The following is a 25,235-nucleotide window of genomic DNA, read 5'->3' as shown; positions in this document are numbered from 1 at the left end:
AAGGATGGTGCAGTAGCACAGCAAGTAGAGCTGCTGTCTCATAGCTCCAGCAACTGGGGTTCAATCCTGACCTCTGGTGCTGTCTGTGTGGAGTTGCCCATCTTCCCTCACTGGTTTCCTCTCAGATTCCAAAGATGTGCCAGTTGGTAGGTTCATTGGCCACTGTAAATTGTCTCTAGTGTGCAGGTGAGTGATAGAATGTGGAGGGAGGTGATGGGAATGTGGGCAGAAAAAAAAGGGTTTGTGTACATGAGTGCCTGATGATTGGCATAAACTCAAATGGGCCAAAGGATTAGTGCAAAGTGGTGCTTGATGGTTGGCATGGACTCAATGGGCTGAAAGGCCCATTTCCATGCTGCATGACTCTGTGATAAGCTGCTGTCTGTGTAGTGAAGTTTCTCCCAATGGACTGAATTGTATGCGGCTCAAGAATTTTAACCCAGTGACGCTGAAGAACTAGCACAATATTGTGGTATTCCCCTGCCCATTCTGTCTTTGTCCTTCCAGGTACCAGAGCCGGCTGGTTTAGAAGAAAAGATCAGGATGCCTTGGCGGGTTGCTGCAGTGTATCTCCTCATGTCTACAAGGGCAGCCTCACAATGAGAACAGAAGGAAATTACTCATCTGTCTTAATGCTGACCCAACTACAGAGAAAATGATAATATGATCCAATAAGATGACACATTCAACCCTTTATCCACCTTATCCTACCATTGCTCTCCATAACTGACTCTGTCGCTGTACTGGGTCCCAATTTGCAACTGAATAGCAAGACCTGGGGTCGCTTCCTTTGTACCTCAAGGGAAACTTCAAAAACATTCACCTCTAAAAGCAGTGTTCACCATCAGTTAGGTATTTGATCGCCTATTAAATGGACTTCCAGACACACAGATTTCTCACCTGGAAACGCTGGTCCCCTTGAGTGTTGGTTTTATCACCAGCAAGCCCTATTAGAACAAATATTAGATTTAACTCAACACAAGCACAAGCTAGTTGTTGTGCATCCTCACGCACAGGTGGTGGAAAGGCTTTAAGGAATCAAGAGGGGAGCCATTCACTAGGGAATACCCTGTCTCTAGACCCGTTCTTGTCTCCTCAGGGATTGTGATGTTCCAGTTAAGTTTCTGCTCCATTGCATTAAGTCACTCAATTGAGGAGAGTAAACTAATTCATAGAGCTGTTACCTGACAGTAAGGACCCACCACCAGCAGTGAATAAATGCAGGTATAACGCTCAACACTTCCTCTGTTCTCCTTGTTGGCTTCACTCTCTCAGCAACCATCTCCAGGATTAATAGAGCCAAATTTTGGAAGTGGAATGCCATATGCAGCTGTTACTTTCTATGTGTGTTAAGTGGTGCAGATAAAGGAAGAATTTCTTTATGCCTTTCTACAATGTGAAATGACTCTTTTTTTTGGCATTACACATGCTGCTTTGCTTCCAGTTTCAAAACCCTGGGAGTTCATTTCTAGCTCATCTTGCATTTCTTGGAAAATTAGGTATCACACTAGCATGGGAATGTGTGCACCTGGTGTATGTATGCAAAGTGGGTTGCTGATGAGATAAATCCCATTGCAGTGCTGATTAGACACCAGCCCTTTCAAACTAGGCTGCAATAATTCAGATGAAGCATATGTTAAGCATCCACAGGAAATCTGGAGGTCAGCAGCAGAAAGAACCTGCCTTCTCCCCTTCCCTATCTTTGCTATTTAAAGAGGTTGTCAATAGTTTACAGGTTTGTTTGGGATTAACTGAGAGCTTGGATCATTAGAGAGAAGTCTACCACCTTTGACCACTTTGCACTACAATGTTTTTTTTGTTCTAATTATGTTTTTCTTGTATAATTTTGTATAATTTATGTTTTTCTAGTGAATGTTGTGTCTCTAATGCTATGTGCCCGTGATGCTGCTGCAAGTAAGTTTTTCATTACACCTGTGCATAAGACAATAAACTCAATTTTAACCATTTTCATTTATTTGCAGGTTGTGAGTAGAATGGTCATGGCCAATATTTAATGCTTGCACCTAATTGCCTTAAGAAAATGTGGATAAGCTTCCTTCTTAAACTGATGCAATCCATTAGGTGAAGAGAGCTTTTGCAGCTTTATTAGGTAGGGAGTAAAAGGATTTTTTGGAATGATAAAGAAAGATTGCTAATATATTTCAAAGTCAAAATAATTTGTCATTGAAAGGCAAATTTTCAGTAGCAGGTGTATGCATATGCCTGCTCCCATTACTCAAGTAGATGGCAGAGTTAATATGGTTGAGGTACGCTACCATAGAAGCTATGGAGAGTTGGTGCAGCCGACTGCAAAGAATGCTGCCATTTTGCACTGGTTTTGGATGGTGAATGTTTGGGGTTGTGGATGGGGTGCTGATCAAAGATCAGCTCTATCCTGGATGGTATAGAGCTTCTTGAGAATTAATGGAGGTGCACTGATCCAAGCAACTGAAGAGAATTTTACCAAGCTCCTACCCTGCAGATTGCAGGTGGTGGAAAGGCTTTGAGGAATCAGGAGGGGAATACCGTGTCTCTGACCTGTTCTTGCATCCTCTGAAGTTAAGTGCCTTTTCCAGTTAAGTTTCTGGTCCAGTGCATTAAGTCATTCAATTGAGGACTATAAATCAATTTATAGAGCCCTTTGGCTGGGGCTTAGTTGGATTCTCCAGTGGGTACTTTTCTTGGCAGAAATAGTGGCAATTTTATTGGGTCCCCAGCATAATCAGAACACTGGGAGAGTCCAAATACTAGGCTAAGCTGTCTGCAGAGGCAGGAGGAAGGAAGTGAGTAAGGGCTCTCTCCTGAAGATGTATTGTGCTGGAGCCTTCAGGAAGCCTATGTCTTACGAGCACTTACCTGAGGATCGGTGCCTTAGTGAATGAGATTCTCCAAAGAGATGGTGACTGAGCTCTGCCACATGACGCAGGCAGAGCTCTGACCTCAGACCTGTCCCTGGAGTGCCCTGCCTGTAACATTCCTAGAGATTTTACCTCTGGTTCATTCCAGCCTTGTGCTGGAGATGTGAGAAATATCACCCAGTGTGCTCCCTGCCATCAGGAAGCATATTAGGTCACACAGCACAGAAACAGGCCCTTTGGCCCACAATATCCATGCCAACCATTATGTACCAATCTAGTGTTCATCTCCTTCTCACTGAGTAGTGAACAGCAAGCAGCTCATGAGTAGATGTTTGTCAGCATTTTAAGCTTCCCTTTGGCGCATGGCAAGATAAACTGCATCCACTTCACTTTAAAGGTTTCAGCAAATAATAGAGAACTCCACTAGCACTGCAAAGGACATAACTCTCTAAAAGTGCAAGTTGAATTCAAGCAATTTTATAATAAATACCGGATACCTGGGGCGCTGACATAACTCTTTCCTTTGCAGCATTCAGCTGTGTAAGCTATATTCCAGCCACACAACCACACAATCAGGCCAAAAAGTTATTTCAGGGGTCAAAGTTTATTCTACTTTAGGTCTGATTCTTCACTCCAGTTAGGGTTTCGCAAACAAGAGGAATGGCAGCCATGCAGCCACCTGCAACAAAAAACAGCCTTTGGCTGTTAACAAAGGGGAATTTATAATCAAACAGGTTCAACTGTGTTGTCTCATTTCCTGTAGGCTACCATCAGGTTGTTAGTGCACCTCTTTTTACGCCTTGAATGCTCCAGTGGCTGGACTGCTCTGGTCCTGGTCAGGAAATAATTTGTAAGGTAATATTCATAACATTTATTGACCACTCGTGCCCAATAATTTACCACATGCAGAACCTACTTCTGAGATGGCCTAAGAGGGTTATTAGGTATGAATATTAAATGCTGGCAGCCTGCTTGATTGGCACTGAGATGTTCAGGAACTGAAAGACATATTATGCCCTCGTGCAAGCAGCTCATCTACAACATGCCATACCAAGTGCCAGTATCAAACTTGATGACTACAAAATGTTAAATAAAGTGATGGCATATCTTGTTTACTGATGCCTTGTTCCGCTGCCAAAGCCTTGTTTATCTGAAAGAAGAAAAGCACAAACATTGGGTCATGGTGAGGTGAGGGGAAAAATTAGGCACAGTGGCTGAACAACAGTGGGCATCATAAATTATTGCATTATGAAGGAATCGTGGGTGATCCCTGGGTGTTGATCATTGCCCATGATTATCTTCTTGCTGTGGTTGCAGATGAACTGTTTGCAGGAGGGCATAATATGCCTTTCAGTTCCTGAACACCTCAGGGTCATGGTCTGAAGGCCGCAATGCAAATGTGGGTGCCTTGAGTGGTTCTTTGTACCATTGGGCAACTTGCTTCTCTGTAAACCCCCATGTTCAAAGTTTCTGCTGTTCTCCACCCAAGGACACAAACTCAACTCTACTTGAGCCGGGAGCTTCAGTAACTTTTCTGTTGCAGCATTTTTGGTATTGGTATTGGTTTATTATTGTCACTTGTTCCGAGGTACAGTGAAAAATTTTTCTTGCAAACCATTCGTACAGGTCAATTCATTACACAGTGCAGATACATTGACTTAGTACAGAGTGCATTGAGGTAGTACAGGTAAAAACGATAACAGAATACAGAGTAAGGTGTCACAGCTACAGGGAAGTGCATTGTAGGTAGACAATAAGGTACAAGGTCATAATAATGTAGATTGTGAGGTCAAGAGTCCATCTCATCGTACAAGGGAACCGTTCAATAGTCTTATCACAGTGGGATAGAAGCTGTCCTTGAGCCTGGTGGTATGTGCCCTCAGGCTCCTGTATATTCTGCCTGATGGGAGAGGAGAGAAGAGAGAATGACCCAGGTGGGTGGGGTCTTTGATTATGCTGGCTGCTTCACCAAGGCAGCGAGAAGTATAGACAGAGTCCATGGAGGGGAGGCTGGTTTCCGTGACACGTTGGGCAGTGTCCGCTACTCTCTGCAGTTTCTTGCGGTCCTGGGCAGAGCAGTTCCCATACCAAGCCGTGATACATCCAGATAGGATGCTTTCTATGGTGCATTGATAAAAATTGGTGAGTTTCAAAGGGGACATGCCAAATTTCTTCAGCCTCCTGAGGAAGTAGAGGAACTGGTGAGCTTTCTTGGCCATGGCGTCTACATGGTTGGACCAGGACAGGCTATTGGTGATGTTCACTCCTAGGAACTTGAAGCTTTCAACCCTCTCAGCCTCGATACCGTTGATGTAGACAGTACACCGCCCCCTTTCCTTAAGTCAGTGACCAGCTCTTTTGTTTTGCTGACATTGAGGGAAATGTTGCTGTCATGACACCATGTCACTAAGCTCTCTATCTCCTTCCTATACTCTGACTCATAGTTATTTGAGATACGGCCTACTACGGTGGTATCATCTGCAAACTTGTAGATGGAGTTAGAGCAGAATCTGGCCATTTTTTAAATATTTGCAAAGGATATGGCTTTGCTAACAAGGCCAGCATTTAATATTCATACCTAATAATCCTCTTAGGCTAGTTGAAGGCAATTAAAAGTCAACTGACATCAGTATGCCTGAAGTCATATAGGCTAGACTAGTTAAGCATTACAGATTTTCTTTGCGGAAGGACCAATAGTGAAGTCCATGCTTTTTTTTTGTGGAAATCCGATGCATAGTCAGTCACCATTACTGCCACTAGCTTTTTATTCTGGAATTATTTAATTATTTGAATTGAATTGCTCCACATGTTAAATTGATGCAGGACACATGTTCCCAGAGCTGTTATTCAGAGCCCTTCTCCTCTTCCTCCTTCTGGCAGGTCTTCCTGTTCTGTGAGTCCACCTCCTTCCTTCTGTCATGATGAAGGAGATGCACCCACCAAAATCCTGAATGGAACTGATATAGACTCAACTGAATCTTTACATCAGCCACAGCACTCGCACAGTTTCTGAAACTCTGATACTCACTAACAATAAAATCAACAAACACCCAAAAGCACTTTCCTTCCAATCAGTCAGGAACAAACCTGTAACTCCTCAAAAATCCTTTTAATTTTGCATATAGTGGTGTTCTTCCTGCTGCTAGATGCCAGGTTCCTCACACATACTTAAAACCAGGCATTAGCTGGATCATTACAATCTGTGTTGACATTAACTCAGCATTGCACAAGGACTGATAGTACAATCTGTCTACCTTGCATATTTTCAGTTTGCAGGAGAGATGCACATGATAACATACCAAACAATTTGACAAATGGCAGGAGTAACAAAAAAAAAGTGTTCTTGCAATTTATGCAAGAAATTGGAAATGTAATTAGCCAAAACAATGGGCACTATGGAACTTATTTTAATAGTCAGTGAGAAGGTAAATTAAACATATTGCAAGAATTGGAAGATAAACAGAGAGACAATTACAAGAATGCACCATTTATGTCTGTGTGATGTGCAGTATCACCAAACATGAACAGTTGTTATTTAGTTATTGCACCCAATTCAATGAATATGTTTGTGATTTCTTCTAAATCAAAACCTTCACAAAATTCATGCAAATGTTGGTCTATAAAGCATCGACATATCTGAACAGTTCTAGCTAATTTATCTCGTCATCATCCTCAGGCAGTCCCCTGTGAGCTGAGAGTGACTTATTTCCACGTCAGTTCTGTGGGTTCTCAGGTGGCTGATGAGGCCAGTGTGGGAATCAAATACTCAACCTAAAGTAGGCAGGAGTTGCTTGGAAGGTGGTCCACTCTCTCTGACATTTTCATGGACTTCTACATGCTCCAGGTGAAGGAACATGAGGCTCTCAGTGCCTTCCTGACTGCTCCATTTGAAGCGGTCACAGGAAAGAGATTCCCACAGGTTAGTGGGGATGTTACACATCCTCAAGGAGGCTTTGGATGCATCCTTGAATTGTTTTCTCTGTCCACCTGGTAATTTCTTGTCGTGACAAAGCTCGGAGAAGAGTATCTGTTTCAGGAGTCTGATGTTGGGCATGTGAACAACATGACCTTCCCTCAGAGCCAACTGAGTGTAATTAGATCCTCCTGCTGTTCACCTGGTAATCTCTTCCCTTGACAAGAGCTTGGAATAAAACGTGTCAGGAGTCTGATGTCGGGCATGCAAGCAATGTTGCCTACTGAGTGTAACTAAGAGTTTAGTTGGGGATATGGCCTGGGAAAGGATATTAACGTTGTTTTCTTCATCCTGCCAGTGGATTTGGAGGATTTTTCAGAGATAGCTGGTACCGTTCAAGTGCTTTGTAGGTAGTCCAACTCAGAAATATCCAGGAAGACAGGGATCACTGCTGCCTGGTAGACCACAATGGTGTTGTGCTTGAGGTTAGGCTATTCTTTAGAAGGCCAAAGGCTGCCACGTTGAAGCCTGCGGTGAAATTCACCATCAATTAATACTGCAAAATTGCATCTCACCTCCATGATCATGCTGCAGTGGAGCTAACTGCAAGGCAAATGGGAAACAATTCAACCCATGTTGCCTACATTCCACAACCAAGATCACACCAACCTCAGTCATCAAGCTGCAGGATGTAGTCAAAGACTGCATATGCAAATGTTTAGAAGCAATGTCATCATTGACTCATTGGAGAATCAGTCCTGATACTGGGATTTGACCCAAAAGATCGACAATTCCTCTCCCCGCCAACCCCTCCCCACGCGCCCCCCCCACACACACACACACACAAGAAGCTGTTCAACCCACTGAGTTCCTCCAGCAGATTGTTTGTTGCTCATCGAAGCATATAAGAAAAATAGGCCTTAAACTAAGCCCACAAAACAAAGGTCCTCCACTAATTTTCCCCCATTCCACAACAATAATGCTTCCTGATGCTGGAAAATCATGGATTGCCTCTCAGATCCTGGGATACAGCTTTCTTACATCAAATATTCTCTGAGAAAAACAACCTCATTTATGTGTGATACCAAGCCATGCTTTTGTCACTTCATTTTTATTGTTCCCTTTCTGACTGGTAAAATGAAACCAATAAAAACATGAAATGACAACAGCAGCTAGTGTTTCTCTTCAATGATTCATCTGTGGTTTGTTTCATATATGGAAATTGTGATGTGGATATGAAATAATGATCTATGCGGTATCATTTTATCATTGGTGCCTACCTGTTTTGAAGCTAACTTTTTGTGTCCTTTTTATGTGGATTAAGGAAAAAACTTGAGTAGGTTAAAATCCACTGTGACAACTCACTGCTCAGTATGGCTAATGCAGAGTGGGGAGTGCAATGTCACAATTTATTTCTAAAGCTGTCATGTACACTTATTGTAGGCAGAAATGTCCTTTCAACACGGCAACTGACTGTGTTTCTTCAGGCAAAAGAGTAATCTGAACAGTGGCTTCTTTGTTGTCAAAAGGTAAATGGTGCACAATTTGTGTTCTGAAGGTAATTCTTGGGCTTTGTATAGATCTTTGCAGAGTCACAAAGATATAATAAGAATGCTGTCTCCAATTAATGATAATTAGGATAAAATGAAAATAAATGTACAATGTTACCCTATTGGATCTGAACAAGATACAGAACAGAAAGTTATTATTCAAGAGGTGCATGTTTGTATGAGTTTAGAGCTTTTTGTCAGGCTCTTATGCTCCTGATCAATGCACATTAAATTCCTATATCACCACACCCAAGGTCATTGTAATGAAAATTCCAAAGACTGTGCCAAGGGGATAGAGTTGCTTCTAATCCCTCAGCAGCAAGTCATTCGATCTTTAGGCCCACCGGGGTTATTGTCTGTCTGCTGACTAGCATAGACATCGGAATGGAAAGGTATAGTCACATCTGATTTCCTGTACTTCCTTCTTTCATCTGCACTCTGTCATTATGATTGATGGCTTTACAACTTGCATTCAACCAGACAAGCGTGCCACACCAGAAACCAGAAGAGTCACTTGTAGCCATATAAAAGGTAATATGCACTTACTGTTGGGACTAATTCTCCTTCTTTGATTAAATGCTACAAGTAGGTAGTATGCTATACAGACTCATCTTACACTGTAGAATTGGATTTTAATGACTTGCATTGTAAATATTTCAGTCAGAATGTAATGTTCTAAGTTTATTTGTTGTCTTTGAATATTTTGATTCATTAATTGAAAGGAAGGAGTATGCAATAAATTAACATGTGGTGCAGCATGTGGATTGTGAATTAGAATTTTGCATTTAACTGTATATTTGTAAAGAATCCTGTCAGTTTTGCCATTTTTCTTCCTATTGCAAATATCAAAATATTAACTATCTTCTTACCTACATATTACCAGTGATTTTGGATCTTCAGGATGGTGCACCAGAATTCAGCACTGCAGGATAAAATAAAATTCATTTCAAAAGAGAGACACAGTGGCACAATGCCTCAGCATTTCTGCATCACAGCTCCAGGGACTTGGATTCGATCCTGATCTCAGGTGCTGCCCACATGGAGCTTGTATGTTCCTCCTTTGTCTGCATGGATTTTTCCTGAGTTCTCTGATTTTCTCCCAAAAGCAGTTGGTTGGAAAGTTAATTAAGTACTATAGGTTTCCCCAGGTGTAAATAAGTGCAAAAGAATCAAAGGAGAGTTGATGGATATGTGAGAGAATAATGTAGCAGGAATACAGGGAAATAATGAGGGAGAATGGGACTGATGGGATTGCTCTACATGGACCTCATGAGCTGAATGGCCTCCTTCTGCATCATTGGAATTGGTATTGGTTTATTGTCACATGTACCGAGGTACAGTGAAATACTTGTCTTGCATACCGATCGTACAGGTCAATTCATTACACAGTGCAGTTACATTGAGTTAGTACAGAGTGCATTGAGGTAGTGCATGTAAAAACAATAACAGTACAGAGTAAAGTATCACAGCTACAGAGAAAATGCAGTGCAGGTAGACAATAAGGTGCAAGGTCACAACAAGGTAGATTGTGAGGTCAAGAGTCCATCTCATCGTATAAGGGAACCATTCAATAGTCTTATCACAGTGGGATAGAAGCTGTCCTTAAGGCTGTTATGTGCCCTCAGTCTCCTGTATCTTCTACCTGATGGAAGAGAAGAGAGAATGACCCAGGTGGGTGGGGTCTTTGATTATGCTGGCTGCTTCACCAAGCCAGTGAGAGGTAAAGACAGAGTCCAAGGAGGGGAGGCTGGTTTCCGTGACGTGCTGGGCTGTGTCCACAACTCATTAGTAGGCAATATGACTGACATGAACAAAAATGACATCTCCTAGTGAACTGTAAAATTACCTGAGCACTGCTTCAAGCCTGTCACAAGCTTTATTCACCAGAGGATGTAATGTATGTCCATGTCGTGTATCAAATCCCAATCTGGGACGTGAATGGGAGGAGGCCAGCAGTAGTTTGGGACCACATATCCCCAGTTGAGAACATGAAGGAGGTGCAGTTCTGAGTTGAAAGGCATTTATGTGTTTAATGTGTTCTTCCAAAAGAGGCAAAATTTAAATTCCTGAGCTGGCCCTTACCTTTATCCCTCTTAAGATCACCGCAGTATCTTCTGCATCCAAGGGAGCCCAAAGCTAGTTTATGCACCCAGTACCTGCAGTTTCAATTCTTTCAGCCCCGGTATCATTTCTTCAGGTTCAAATCACACTGATGACAGAATTGGTGTAGCAGTGAGGGTGCATGCTACTCTTGGATATGCCGTCTTTTGGTGAGATATTTATCTATACTCAGTTGCATGTAAATAAGGCCAAGGCGCCATGACAAAAAATGTAAAATACAGTGCACTGGCCAAAAATTGTCCATTAATCAATACATTACTAAAACAGACAAGCTAGCCATTACTACATTTGTCTTTGGGAACTGGTATGCAAATAGACTGCCACTTGCCTATTGCAAAGGAATTTAAATGTCTGTGAAGAGCTTTAGGACATGCTGAATTTGTGAAATTTGCTACAGATAAATATATTTTTGTTTCCACCAGTGCTGCAGTATGTTAAGTCAAATAATTGCATATAAATTTAAACTATACATTAGAATTAGCAACTTGATCTATTTGAATGATTCTTGCATTGCTTCAATCACTAGTAAAGACATATTTATCTGTAAAATTAGTTTGAAAATTCATGGTTCATAGCAAGCAAGTGCCTACAACATGAAGCTGCCACAAAATCTGCAATAGTTGGAAATCTCACACGCAACTTGGCCACATGGTAAACGTGAATATAAACCAGGTGAAAATACATTTTGAACAGGTTGGTTCCCATGACTACTTCATGATGCAACGATCCCTGCCATCTGACATGCTTCTTCACCTGGAGTTTTGCATATCACCATTCTTGAAAGATACCAAATAGCAGAGCTGAAAAAAAGTACTTGAAGAACCTTGGGTACCAATGAAGTGACCTCATCTAATCAAAAACCTGGTTCTATTGGGATTCTTGTAATACATCTACATTCCACAGATTGAGTTTTTCTGCAAAGCTAAAGGGTCCTCATACCAACACTAGGGATAAATGGAGGGCCAATGTCCAAAATAACTCTAAAGGAAAACAATTTCTAAAGTCTCCACATCATTTCCAATGTCAATAAATTTATTTAGGCTGCATTTATTGTGAGAGTCAGTTTCAGTGTATAACAAAATCATTCATAAATATTTTATTTTTCTGAAGTTTTCAGGTGTGATGCTAAGGCTTCATGAAGTCAGACACACAAAACAGTTCCTGTATCTGCTATTGTGTTATTATGATCATTGAATACATATGATGTTTTGCCAAAGATATTCAGATAGGTTAACATTTTAAATGGCAAATTCTACCAGTTAGCAATATGAAAATGTATTTAAATAACTTTGGGCAGACTTCCTCTCATAACTGCTGGAAGAACAAAGTAAGCTGATGTTCGTTTACTCGACTCCATAAATGTTCAAATATAATCAGAATGATAGTGATGAGAACATTTCAGGAATCTTAAGATTGCTGCATTCATTGAGTGGCCCTTCCCATCAGAAAAATTGTGTGCCACTGATCCATTGCTAAGCTTGTGCTTTGTTAAAAAATTAATAACGAATATTAAAGTAACTTTGAAGTTGCTGGGGCAAATGTTCAATAAGCAGCATATTTGTTGACCTACAGTCTCAACAATAGAATTATATTTTATTTTTGTGAATTTTGTTGCTCATTCTAAAGTCTGTTGGGGAGGATAGCAAAATGTCAGGAATGGTATTGTGAAGTCAAACTCAATTCAGCTACAAAGATGGCAGCCAGTTATTCGAATAGTAGAATATTCAACATATGTCTTTTAAAAAATTGTGAAATCTTTTATTGACCATCAAGGAACTTCACAGCAGAAAACAATTATAGTCCAACTTTCCTATTGACAACATCAACACGTTTTAATCTTAGCCACTGAAATGAAAATGATCGACAAGATTGAAATTGTTTGATAGTTGCACATTAAGCCAGGACCAGCAAAAATCCAGTCAAGATTCACTATCAGACACCTTTTGAATTGAAAATATGGCTGTGAGATCCTAATGGTTCAGTCAATGGCTGGGAAACAGTGATTCACTCACAAAATAACTGCACTTAGTCAGGGTATCTGTTCTTTAGAATCTGTGGCATCAGAGATCTTAACACACTGCAATTAGTAGATTCTCTCAGAGAAATAAAACTGATATTCCTCTTTCTGTGAAGAATAAACACAAACTGCCTGATTTCCCCTGAAGTTAATGAGGTGCTAACTAAAGGAAAACGCCCAGGTTTAAAACATCTGTGGTTTCTGAAACTATGATTCCATTCGTGGCAATGAATAATGGCCAGTTGTGATTTATCTACAGTGAAGATCCCTTAGCGTTTGTCAAACAGCTAACAAATCACTAACTGGGATACAAGTCAACAGATTTGTTCACACAGCTGTGGAGGCAGTAACTCTGGTAGTAATTGATAAATCAGCAATGAGAAGTACTAATTGAATAATGAAGTCTAGAAAATGCTTGCATCCTCTATAATGGACAGGTATAAGAGGAGACCCTTTAAATATAAAAAGAAAAATTATGAAGGGTAAAGATAGGATAGACTGCAGGAAATGCTTCCCCATATCAGAGATGGATAAAACTAGAAGACATAGGTTTAGGATAAGGAGGAAAAGATTCAGAGGGGATATGAGGCAGATCTTCTTCACCCAGAGAGCGGTAAATACCTGGAATGCTCTGCCTAAGAGAGTGGTTGAAGCTGGGTTGGTGACAGCATTTAAGAAGTGTCTGGATGACCACTTGAATCACTCAGGCATAGAGGGCTATGAACCAAGTGCTATGCAATGGGGTTAATGTGGAAGGGCCCACTGTTCAGCATGGATGAGTTGGGCTGAATGGCCTATTTCCATGCTGTAGGGTTCTGTGATTCTATAAGACAAATATATCAACCTACTGTTGAGAGAATGATCTGTGGCATTGGTTTAAAAGACTAGGTGAAGGTTAGGAAAAAAGAAGCACCAACATACAATAGAAATTATATGGCAGAAGGCATAGAAGGCATCACAGAAAATAGTAGCTGATGAAGGAAGTATTTTATTAGTTAAGCAACACATAGCACTGTCTTGTGCACCAGTGCCGGATGCACTCAATCTGCAGGACCACAAATATTACTTCATTGTTGATACTATGCAAGCATTTCCACTAATCTATCATTTTGCATTTGCTGATGATGATACCACTCCCTTTACAGTAGGGAGGCCAAACTCCACTTTGCTGAAAACCTCCAATCACTCCACAATTAAATCCTTGACTTACCTTTTCAACTTTCATTCCCATTACTGTACTACTTTCTTTATTACTGTAAACCTCATCATTTGTCTTTCCACACTTTTTCTGTTAGACCTAACACAAGCATGATAAAAAGTCAGGGAATTTCTTGTGCCTGCTCCTAGGTAGGGATCAAAGGAATATCTTTCTCCTATTTCATCGAGGTGCTTTGAAACATCTAAATTCTTGGAATCAGAACTCCCAGAATCATTGAACCATACAAAACAGAAGGAAACTATTTAATCATTTTGGTGTGCTGACTCTTTGAAAGAGCTTTCTGATTGGTTCCACTCTCTGGCTCTCTCCTTGTAATGCTGAAAACTTTACCTTATCCTTTTTGAAAATCAAGTGAATCTGCATCCACCATCTTTTCAATGCTACATGCTATTTGGATGGACACCCAACCCATACTTGGTGCAGCTTGGATATCTGTCTTGGAAATATGGGAGAGTTATCATTATAGCACTATGCGACTGCGTAGGCTGAACTACCAATAGAGAGTTTTCAAATAGGCTTTTGGAAAATTATCATTAACTAACCTACAAATCAGACAATTCTACTAACATGAGAAGGAGGAGATGAGTTGTATAGGATGTACTCCCACCTCCAAAGGAATTTGCAAGCACTCATCACATTTTTTCTCACCCCTACCCTCCCACTCCCTCACCCAGATATCAAGAAGTTTAAATCACCAAAAGGAAAGAAATTTCATCAGCTAGAGTCTCACATTTTTTCTTAGACTCCCTTCAGTCATCTCGTACAAATATTGAAGCAAAAATTCATTTTTTGGTTTTCTGCACTGAACACCTATATATAGTGGCGATTGTGCATTGTACTCCTGTAAGAATTTTCACAGTCACCCTGAAAATTTCCAAGAATTACTGGGCACCACTAGCAAGTCTGAATCGCTGACTACAATGTTCCTCTAACATGACAGATTTATTACTACAGCTATACAAGCTACTCAAAGTAGTCCTTAATTCCAGTTATACACCTTTCTTTTCCCTTCTCAAGCCCTGAATTTGTTTTGTTTTTATTATTTCTTGCCTGGTTTCTTCTTGTTTCAAGTTGATCTTGCTTATGAAAACCATCTTCTGCTCTCTTAGGCCTGTTCCCACTAAACCATTCACCACCCAAACTGTTACTGGTCCATGCTGGCTGATAATGTAAATAGAATCACCAATCTTTCATGGTACTGAGGACAATGGAACAGAATTGTGGACACGAGTACAATGAACAGGTGGTCAGGGTTTCTTTCCACCCTGGTGTCTTTAGCAACCATATTGTTCATTTACTTCTTAGAAATAATTGTTGCTGGCAATGCACAGGGCTCCATCGTCACCTGAAAGTAGGGGTGGATATAAGGAAAGAGCCTTAACTTTTGGGGTATTACCCTTTTATTGGAATACACATTTGGCAGGAATTCTGTTGACATGATATTGGGCACCTCTTTCTTGATGCCTCTTGTATGCCTCTGCTGTTTTCTTTTCACTTCCAATTGTTTTCCATTTATTCCTAGTTCCTTCTATCTTAGACATCCCCATTTTGCATTTTGAGTTTCATTTCTTTCCATTTATCTTCTGTCATCATAATTAATTTCATGTACTTTTTTTTTGTCTAAATAAAATGACCTTTATTTTTACAGCCACTTGCCTCTTTCAGATTTTTCAACAAAAATGTGCGTTGGTCATTTAACCCCATTATCTCCTCTCCATGTCAAGGATCACCATTGCTGATTCTTTCCTTCCTGGAAATTTATCTCATTTCAGTACAGTACACACACGTCACAGTTACATTTGCATGTTATACTCTTGCTTCTGAAACTTATTCCAACAAAGTTATTAGAATGAATTTTGGAAGCAATGTACTAGAAGCTGAAGCTAACGTATAGCATGATTAGCACTGCTGACTGTGGATAATTTTGTAGGGACAAGTCTTTGTTTTAAATTCTGGTGATTTGAACCAAAAAACATGAAACAACTTTTTATCTTGACTCAAGTAATGGCAAAGGCACTCTATCACAAACAATGTCTGAAGCAGAATCCATAAATCCTCTTGAAAGAGAATTATGTGTTTTTTTAAAAGAAGTACGATTATAAGATATGGATTTTGAGCAGGTACGTAAATTAAGTGACTCAACAAGGCAAACGTGCCTGTCAAGAAAATTATTTTGTTGTAATTTTTGGCATGACTCTTATTTTTAAAGATGCAGCTGTCTTGTATCTTTGTAGCAAGTGTACGAAAAACTGTGATGGTAATTGTAGCCCCCAAACATAATACGAGCTTGATTTGGATAGTAGGCTTAAAATGTAAAAAAAACAAATCTAGGAATCCAAATCACCTACAATTTACCCACATCCAGTGTTAACCAAGGTGGAATGGGAGTTGGGCAAGTATGCTGCTTGTAGGAGAAGGGATAGTCATTGAAAACTTTTAAGGTAATAGTGTAATATTTTTGCAGGCATTCTAACTTTGCTGCTCCACTTTCCTATACCAGGGAAACTTGACAGAAAAAGGAGGCAAGAAGTTCTAGCACCCATTAACTAAATGGCATTACAGCACTGTGAGCCAAGAGGAGCAAGATTATTTCCAACTGAGTCATAGAGACATATGACATGGAAACAGCCCCTTTGGCCCACCAAGTCTGAACCGACCATCAACTGCCCATCTACACTAATCCTACATTAAGCCCAAATGACTACCCAGTACATTCTACTATCTATCAACTATTACGTGATCTCATTGCACTTGGACTGAATCCCATCCCCTCCATCCAGGCCATTACCATAATAGCCCCTGAAATCGACCCTTACTTGATTGCAATTGATTCCTTAACCATGTTCCATCCTACTCGGTGATCTCTCTCTTACCCTCATGAAACGATGTCTATATTTTTTCCAACAAGCCTGGTTAAAAGATCCTCATACTCTAGGTTTTTTTGTTTGACAGACAGGCAACGTATCAATGATTGTTGGATAGGAAACCTGAAAAATATAATTTAAAAATATGTTATAGTTCAAAACTGCAGGATGTTTTGCAAACCTTCAGATTGCTCAGAGCTACTTCTCCCTCCGTGAACTGAACACATGGGCTCCATTTGAGCCTCCGATATAGAAAGTATATCTACAGTGCAGGACCTTGCTGCAAGAAAACGCCTGCTTGGTTATCAGTTTAAAACACAAGGTGGTACCATTTTCATTCCCTTGGGCCATGATTTCATTATAAATATTGGACAGTATGACCTTCCCTCTAAATGCAAGAGGCTGAAACCACTTGTCTTCTTTTTCAATGTAGAACATGAGCTTCTCTAATTTTCTGCTTTGCGACTGGGAATCTTAGGATCCTAATTTGCTGTGCATCACAGTAGAATTATTGCTGCCTGGAGAATCCTGTTCTGGCTCTATATCCCAGCATTCTATTTGACTTTTAAAGCTTCCCTACAATGTTTATTCAGATTGATTACCTGACACCTCATGTACTGTAACTCCACCTTGACAGACGAGTGATTCTTTTACCACACAGTGGTTACTCCTCATTTAATAGTGAGGAACAATGGAGGGACAACAATGTTCCAAACAAAAATGGATTGCATTCCCTACCCCATTCAATATTGAGCTGAAGAGGAATTTCTCTTCTCAGAGAGTTATGAACCTTTGGATTTCATCACCACAGAGGCTGTGGAGGCTACATCATTGAAGGCCTGTAAGGAAATCAAGATTTACAGGGAAAGGCAGGAAAGTGGAGCTAAGACCTATGTTGGTTCAGCCATAATCTCATTGAATGGCAACGCAGGTTTCAGGAACTACATAGTCACCGCTTGCTCCTATCTTTAATGTTCTTGTGGATCCAGTACCCAGATGAGAGTTTCCATGCATTATGTGAATAGCCCTGACTGTACCAGGAAGATGTGACGGCCTTTTGCACTGATAGAATTTAAGTCCTAGTTATGTCTGTAGCAACGAAAATCAAACAATAGAATACATCATCAAACCCTTCTGCTTTCACTCTTCACAGGGCACAAAGCCAGCAATCACACCTCTCTCCATAATCTGGCCCCAGAACCTGGACGCCAATATCCAAGTTGCCACCACTGCTATACTGTAAGAAGTACAGCACCACCACAAAACAGTACCTGAGACAAGTCATTCACCCCACCTGTTCATAATTTAGACCAGTATTTCACCCTCCTCCTCATCTGTCAAAGAATTACACCCATCATTGGTCACTGTTTCCAATTTTACTAACAAAAATATTTCCTCTGGACTAACCGTGCCTTTCACTGCAAAATTTTCCCCTTCATTAAACTCACTATTGCTAAGTCTGACCTATTACAAAATATTTGCAACAGTTTGGTGGTTACTTTTGTTGCTCCAGAGATTTAATTAGATCTTAAACTAGAAAAAAATGACATTCTTACAGTTTTAACTGTTATATCTTTCTCCCTTTCTGGAAATATCTGAATGTCTGATCTCTGCTAAAGACTGATTTTTTTTATATAAAACAATACTCTTTTTATATGTCTACTTTTTTACTAAAACTCCCCAAGAAAAGTAAGTCAGGAGCACAATTTATTTTACTTTATTCAAGTTTTAAATGCTGATGTATTATAATTACTGACACAAGTGGCCATATTTTCATTTCCCAACAATATAAATGCTATGGATTGTGTCCAAGATTAAGCAGATTATCTTATTAAATTTATACATCCTCTGGCTATAAGTTTGAAGATATGCAGGCAGACCCTCATTAACATTCTGCCTCTGCACCCTCAGACATGTCCAGATGGGCACATGTTGCTCCGCAACTGTCATGATCTCTAGGGTACTTGAAGAACAAATAAAACTAGTGTGAAGAGGCGAAGGGACACAAACAGGATGGATTATGCAGACCAGCCATCTGCGCAGCTGCAGTCTCCTCGAAGAAAAAGGCCTCACTGTTCAAGAATCAATTACTCCTCATTCACAATCTTCCTATATAGGACTGTATTCAAAATGGTTCTAAGGGTAACTGTGCCAACAGAATAGTCTGTTTTTCTGTGGATGGTCATGAGGATGTTACTATTTATCAGTCTTGTACCCATGCCAAGGCGTACTGCAATGATTCAGAAAGCTTTTGCTTCAAATTAGGAGCCTTTCTGCTATGAAACAGAAACCCATCCACTGTAGATTTTTTTTACACCAAACCTAAATAAGGAACAGCAAATCCTCTTATGCACTTCTTTGTTAAGTCTACTTTTGATGTGGTTATGGACACTATAATATATATACTGCCAAAATTAAAAAGACTAAAGGAAACCACTAATGGTTATCCCAACATATGAAACTTCCAATCTTTTTTCCCAACATATGCAACGCAGCCATAGAAAATTAGCCTTGAGTTGTATTAAGTCTCTATTATAAACTCTGCATTGATACAGTTTGTTTGGAGTCCACATGTCTTTGAACAAATCAAAGCCAATTATTAGTTTTATGTAATTATGGTTCATGTTTATTTATTATTTGTCTTCTTTGACTTCCACATGAAACAGATTTTGCAAGATAAAGAGGCTGCTGGTAACACCAAAAGAAATAGTTTCAGTTGATCTGCCACGTTTTCAGTATACTTCAAGATAGGTAAAACATGCCCAGCGACTGACACTGTCTTATATCTGGTTGAATTGACACATGCCTTTTGACATACTCTGTGGATTACAGTTTGGTATAATTCAATCTGCTAAACATTAAAATGGGTTGAACTCAGTTAGTTTGTTTGGATTATTGTTGCTGTCTCTTGCCAAAGCATAATTACTTTAAAATTATTTCATTCTATGCTCGTTTATGTTGGAGAGTAATACACATAGTCACTGCAAACCAGCATCATCCACCTCTTGGAGCTGAGTGAAAATTTTTAGTCATACCAATGAGCTTTTTAATGATTACAAACTGTAGCACATCCAGTTCAGTATTTAGAACATATCCTGAAAGAGCTTGAGATTATGTTAGTTTATCTTTTTATCCAACTTCTTCACACAGCTTTGTGTAATACTTTTAGATGTACTGGATTAAACCTACAATTTGTGTAAAGCAAAAAAAATCCTCCATAAGCCACTGGTGGATGCCAGGACTAAAACTACATCACTACTAATCACACCGAATATCTGCTGAAGTGGTTTCCTTTCTTGTCCATCAATGGTCTATTGAGTTTTTAGTTACCCATGATTCTGATATTTGAAAGACCTTATCACTTTACTTCGGTTTCTCCAAAACAAGCTGCCAAGAATTTTACATGAGTAGTTCACATTTACCTCAAAGTTAATTTGAAAAAATTCATGCAATCACTAAATATGCTTTCACCAAATTCCTCTCTCTGATCTTTTAGTGGCCTTGAGTTAAAATAGCAGAGAAACAAATTAGATATGACAGTATTAACCATACATGCTCATTTTCATAATCTCTTCCTATCTGGCCACACATCTCTTTGCCCAAGATGGGGAACATGAACACAGATTAGCAAGAAAAAGGACAAGGTGTGTGCAAGAGGTACAGCAGGAAACTGGCAAACTAGAACCAATTGTTCCATCACACAGAGCACTAGTAGGCATCCTGTTTCTTATCTCACATGAACCAATTTGACCATTATAGTACTGATAAAAGATTATCTGGAGCAGAGCAAATCAAGTGGCAGGTCTATGGATCTGGTCAATAAAACAAGTAGTTTGCAAGCCGTAGAGCTATGGAAAGCCGAAAGGCAGCTTGGCTCAGTTTTGGGATTAATGAATCTGCCAAGGATGTCATCTCAGAGTCTGCTCAACCACAAACTTTTCTTCCACTCCACGTATTATGTACTGGAAAGGTGATGAACTGAGCATTGACAGCAAGTATGAAGAACCCGTTCTCAGTGAGTGTAACAAGTGTGAGTGCACTATTCTCACTGAAAAATAAACACACTTAGTTAGAACATAGAACAGCACAGCGCAGAAACAGATATTTCAGCCCACTCTGCCTGTGCCAACCATGTGAATTTTAACTAATCCCATCTGCCTGCACATGGTCTATATCCCTCCATTCCCTGCCTGTTCATGTGTCTGTCTAAATGGCCCTTAGGCTTACAGTCTTGTTTTAATCATAAATTTTAAACCAAATACGTTCCTGATAACTCAGTGAAGTTAAATATTTAGTGGCTCTTAAGATCAGAAATGAATGAAATATCAAGTTAATTTGCATTATAGCCTCAAAATGTTGTTATGCATTATTACCTAGCCATAAATGGGTTAATGCCTTTTGCAGAATAGCAATTTAAATGTTAATTATTTTATAGTGAAGTAAGAATTTACAAGTGTCTAGCAACCACTGTCTATCTGTTCACCACCATTATCACAATGATTGAATTGTTGATTAATCGACACTGTGGCGACTCACCGTTTAGTCGGGCGAACCGGCTCGGCAGTCGGGTCGCGCGGCATCGGAGCAACGAGGCCCAAGATGGCGGCGGGCCTCGTCTTTCCGAGCGACAGGGAGAACCCGCGCGCGGGAAAGTCTTGATGACGTAGTACTTACGTCATTGCCGGTTGTTTTGGGCGGGAACATTCTCCCTTAAAAGGCCCGCGCAAGGCGGGAAAATAAACCAGTTCTTGTTTGGCAATCCTCCGACTAGTGTCTTGTTTTATTCCGCGGTAGCAACCGCTACAACACAAACAATCTGGAAAAATTAGTCTACAGCAAATTAAACCAGATTTTTAGAAACTATCATGTTAAATTAACATTTGATTCTGGATGTTGATGAACCAATCTAATCTCTACATTTCCTCCTATCACCTCTCTACCCTCTCTTCTCCAGAGAAAATATGTCCAATTTGCATTACCACTACTCATAATGCGGCTTTTTTGAATCCTTTCAAAAGTTGCATTGTCCTTATGGTGCTGTGGTGACTAGAACTGCACACAACATTCCAAGTGTGTCTGCAGCTCTTACTGTTCTTTACATTCAGCTCTGCCTCAGTACAGGTATTTCTTTGTAAGTTACCAGCTGACTTTACATTTTGCATTGACTTTTTTTCCAAAAATGGATGGGAGATTGTCTTTAAGTATTTACACCAGATAGATTTCAATAATAAGAAACACCCTTAAAATCCACAGTCCAAAGGTGGAGTCTCATTTTTTTACTTGTACCCTGTTTACTTTAGTGTGACTAACACAAGAACATAAGAAAATAGGAGCAGGAATAGGCCACCCAGCCCCTCAAGCCCACCCTGCCTGTCGATATGATTGTAGCTGATCCACCCAGGCCTCAACTTCTGTCTTGCTGGAAGCTGTAGCCCTCAATCCCCCTCTCAATGTTTATATACCATTTAAATACTTTTAATGAGCTAGCCTCCACAGCTCTCTAGGGAAGAGAATTCCAAAGATTCACTACCTTCTGCAAGAAGAAATTTCTACGTACTGTCGGATCCGGTTATTTTTGAATCCGCAGGTTCTTTCAGGAGCCCAGGAATGAGTTGAAAACAACTTGGTGCTTCACAAGGTTTTATTGGAAAAGTTTAAAGCAAAGAAACAGTCACAGAGCACATTGCACTAGCTTTACTACTGGGAGATGAGCCGAGACAAAAGGAACTAAAGATGAGCCAGGGCCAGGGGGAGGGAGGAGAGCAAGAGAATGATTAACAAAAAACAACACCTTTTATACCTGAGATAAAGAGATAATCCTTAGCTAACAATAGTCCAATCAGGAACCCTATTAGATACCTGTGGCCAAACCAACCAATGAGAAAACACGTATTCACCTGATGGATGAACCAATAAGCTAGGAAGCGGCCATTCCTTGTACAGCCACTTGAGGTGTATTAAATACTATACATGTTAAAAAAAAATGCTTAAAACAGTCAAATCCAACAGTACCTTGGTTTTAAACACCAGCCTTCTCCTCATTTGAGGCTCTCCTGCTAAATCACTGTGCTTCTACTGGTTCTAGGATACTGTAAAAATAACCTGTTTTCTTCTGGACTTCCTAACCAGGATGGACTAACAGATCTCTATGGCATAAGTTCCAGGCTGACCTGCTATCTATTTGACAGTCCTTTTCTGAAATTCTTTTATGAGCTGTGTGCACTGCTGACAAGCTCATTTTTTTTAAACTCAAGCAGTTCCTGTAGTGAAGAGAGTAGTACAAGATTTTGACACAACAGAGGTATTTCCAAATCAGACATATTCTGATTTGCAGGAACCATATTGTTATGTTTCTGCAGAGTGAATGTTTGGGGTTTTGGCACATTCCCTGATACTTCTGATTTATGCTACATCAATAATTGATTTTTTTTGCAGATGCTGGGAATCTGAAATAAAATCAGAAAATGCTGGAAACACTCAGCAGGTCAGGCAGCATCTGTGGAAAGTGAAACAGAGTTAACATTTCAGGTTCAGGTCGATGGAGTGTCTCTGGAGAGTCAGGGTCTGAGCTACCAACTACAAGTCTCTGACCTGCTCTTTACAGCCGTGTTATCATATGCCTGCTCCAATTTAGTATTGGTATATTATTGTCACATGTACCAAAAATCAGTGAAAAGTTTTTGTTTTGCATGCCATTCAGACAGATCATGCCAAACATAATTATGTTGAGGTAGTAAAAAGGAAACAGAATGCAGAATATACTGTTGCAGTTACAAAGAAAATGCAGTTCAGGTAGACAAATAAAGTGCAAGGTAGACTGGAAGATCAAGAGTTCAAGAGCTCCTAGTCAATGGTGGCTCCAGGAAGTGGACAGTGAAGAATTTGGTGATGTGAATGCCACTGATTGTTAAAGGAAAGTGATTATACTCCCTTGTTGAAAATGGCCTTTGTCTGTCACGTAAATGTGACAAATTCCATTTCTCAGCTCATGACTGGACATTGCCCAGGTTTTGCTACATGCGGTCACTGTCTGCTTCATTATTTGAGGTGTTGTGAATGGAATTGAACACTGTGTATTCATCGCCAGACATCCACATTTCTGCAAAATCTTCAAAGGTCATTGTGAAGTAGCCAAAGAGATTGGATATTAGGACACTCCCCTGAGGGTCTCCCGCAGCAGTATCCTTGGAATAAAATGGCCTCTCCTCCAACAACACAGGGTCAGTATGACACCAGCTAATGGAAAGTTTTTCCATTGATTCCCTTTGCCTCTATTTTACAAGGTTTGATGACAAACTCAAATATAACCATTCCATAAAGATTCATAAAAGGAATCATTCAAGAAACCATACTGTCTAATGTAAGCTGATTTCCTAACATTTTGTCAAGAATAAGAAGTGAAATAGTTTCCCTGTTCAAAAAAATTGCAATGTGCTTTTTATTACTGCCACACCAATTCCTACTGCTTCTCTGTGGTGTTATATGCAATACCAATGTGATTCTTAGGGACCAAAATCTCTGTTAGTTTTTGACTGTGTTCTGGTTTAATAAGCCACTTGGGACACAAGTGAGACACAGGTTGTCTCATGAATTCTGAGTTCTAGATTGACTCATCAGCAGACGGTATCACCACTATAAGGAAAAACACTTCCTGTATATTTCCAACTACATGATCACTGAAAGCCAGTAGTCAAATCATCTAATTTAGTTACATTGAAGGATCAGAAGACCTTTCAGTCAATGGGTGATGCTCATGGTGTACTGACTCATCCAAGTAATGCCACAAAGTATCATACTCACATTAGATGTTGACGTTCATAGATTCGGTATCCATGTAAGCTGCCTCAGGCCCTCCAAGATGCTCTTCAGGGTCTCTACATTGAGCACCACATTCTTCATACATTCTTATATACAGAGCAGGACCCTGAAGGATTGAATCCACAGGCTCAGGAGCAAAAGGCCATCCTCCATACGGTCTCTAATCCCCACTGTCAGAGGGACTTTTGATTCTGATTTGTCTGCCATTGGGAGGGTTATGAATAAAGGAGAGCCACACTTATAAAAAACAAGCAAGACTTTGTAATTTATATTTTTCTGATTTATACCTACTCCTTTCAGGAATGCGGTGCAATAATCATCCACCCTCCAGTTTTTTGGCACAAATCCAGTTTGCAAAGATTTATGGAAAATCATAGTTTGTCTTTTTTTCACTTTTAGAGTAATTTTGGCACTACTTTACAACTAGGAGAAAATTGAGTTCATTCCAATCTGCATATCCTGTGGGAACAGCAGTTGTGACCAAAGATCTTCACCATGAAACAGGAATGTTGTTTGGCTTCCAGTTTGCTGCAATAATTCACACCTGCACATTTTCAACGTGACCCATACCACTGATTTTTTGGGGAACATTGTGTCATGTTGATCACTTGCTCAAACTGGAAATGTGAAGAATAGGCAAACTGTGTACAATATAGTTTGATTCCATTGGCACTAAATTGAGCCATGCTAATCCAGCTAATGGAATGAGTGGCTGGTGCAGTACCCTGTATGTTTCTTGCAGTTATTGCACAATCAAGGTCATGTCCAATGTGCCTGTAGATGGATGGATCCTACACTGTGATTCAGGAAACAGCTTTTCAGACACTGGGAGGAGGTGGTTGAGAGGACCATGGAAATGATATCCTCTGTGGCAG

Source organism: Pristis pectinata, chromosome 2, assembly GCF_009764475.1.
Source record: "Pristis pectinata isolate sPriPec2 chromosome 2, sPriPec2.1.pri, whole genome shotgun sequence".
Taxonomy (NCBI): domain Eukaryota; kingdom Metazoa; phylum Chordata; class Chondrichthyes; order Rhinopristiformes; family Pristidae; genus Pristis; species Pristis pectinata.
The sequence above is the reverse complement of the archived record's forward strand: the minus strand, read 5'-3'. Positions refer to the sequence as shown.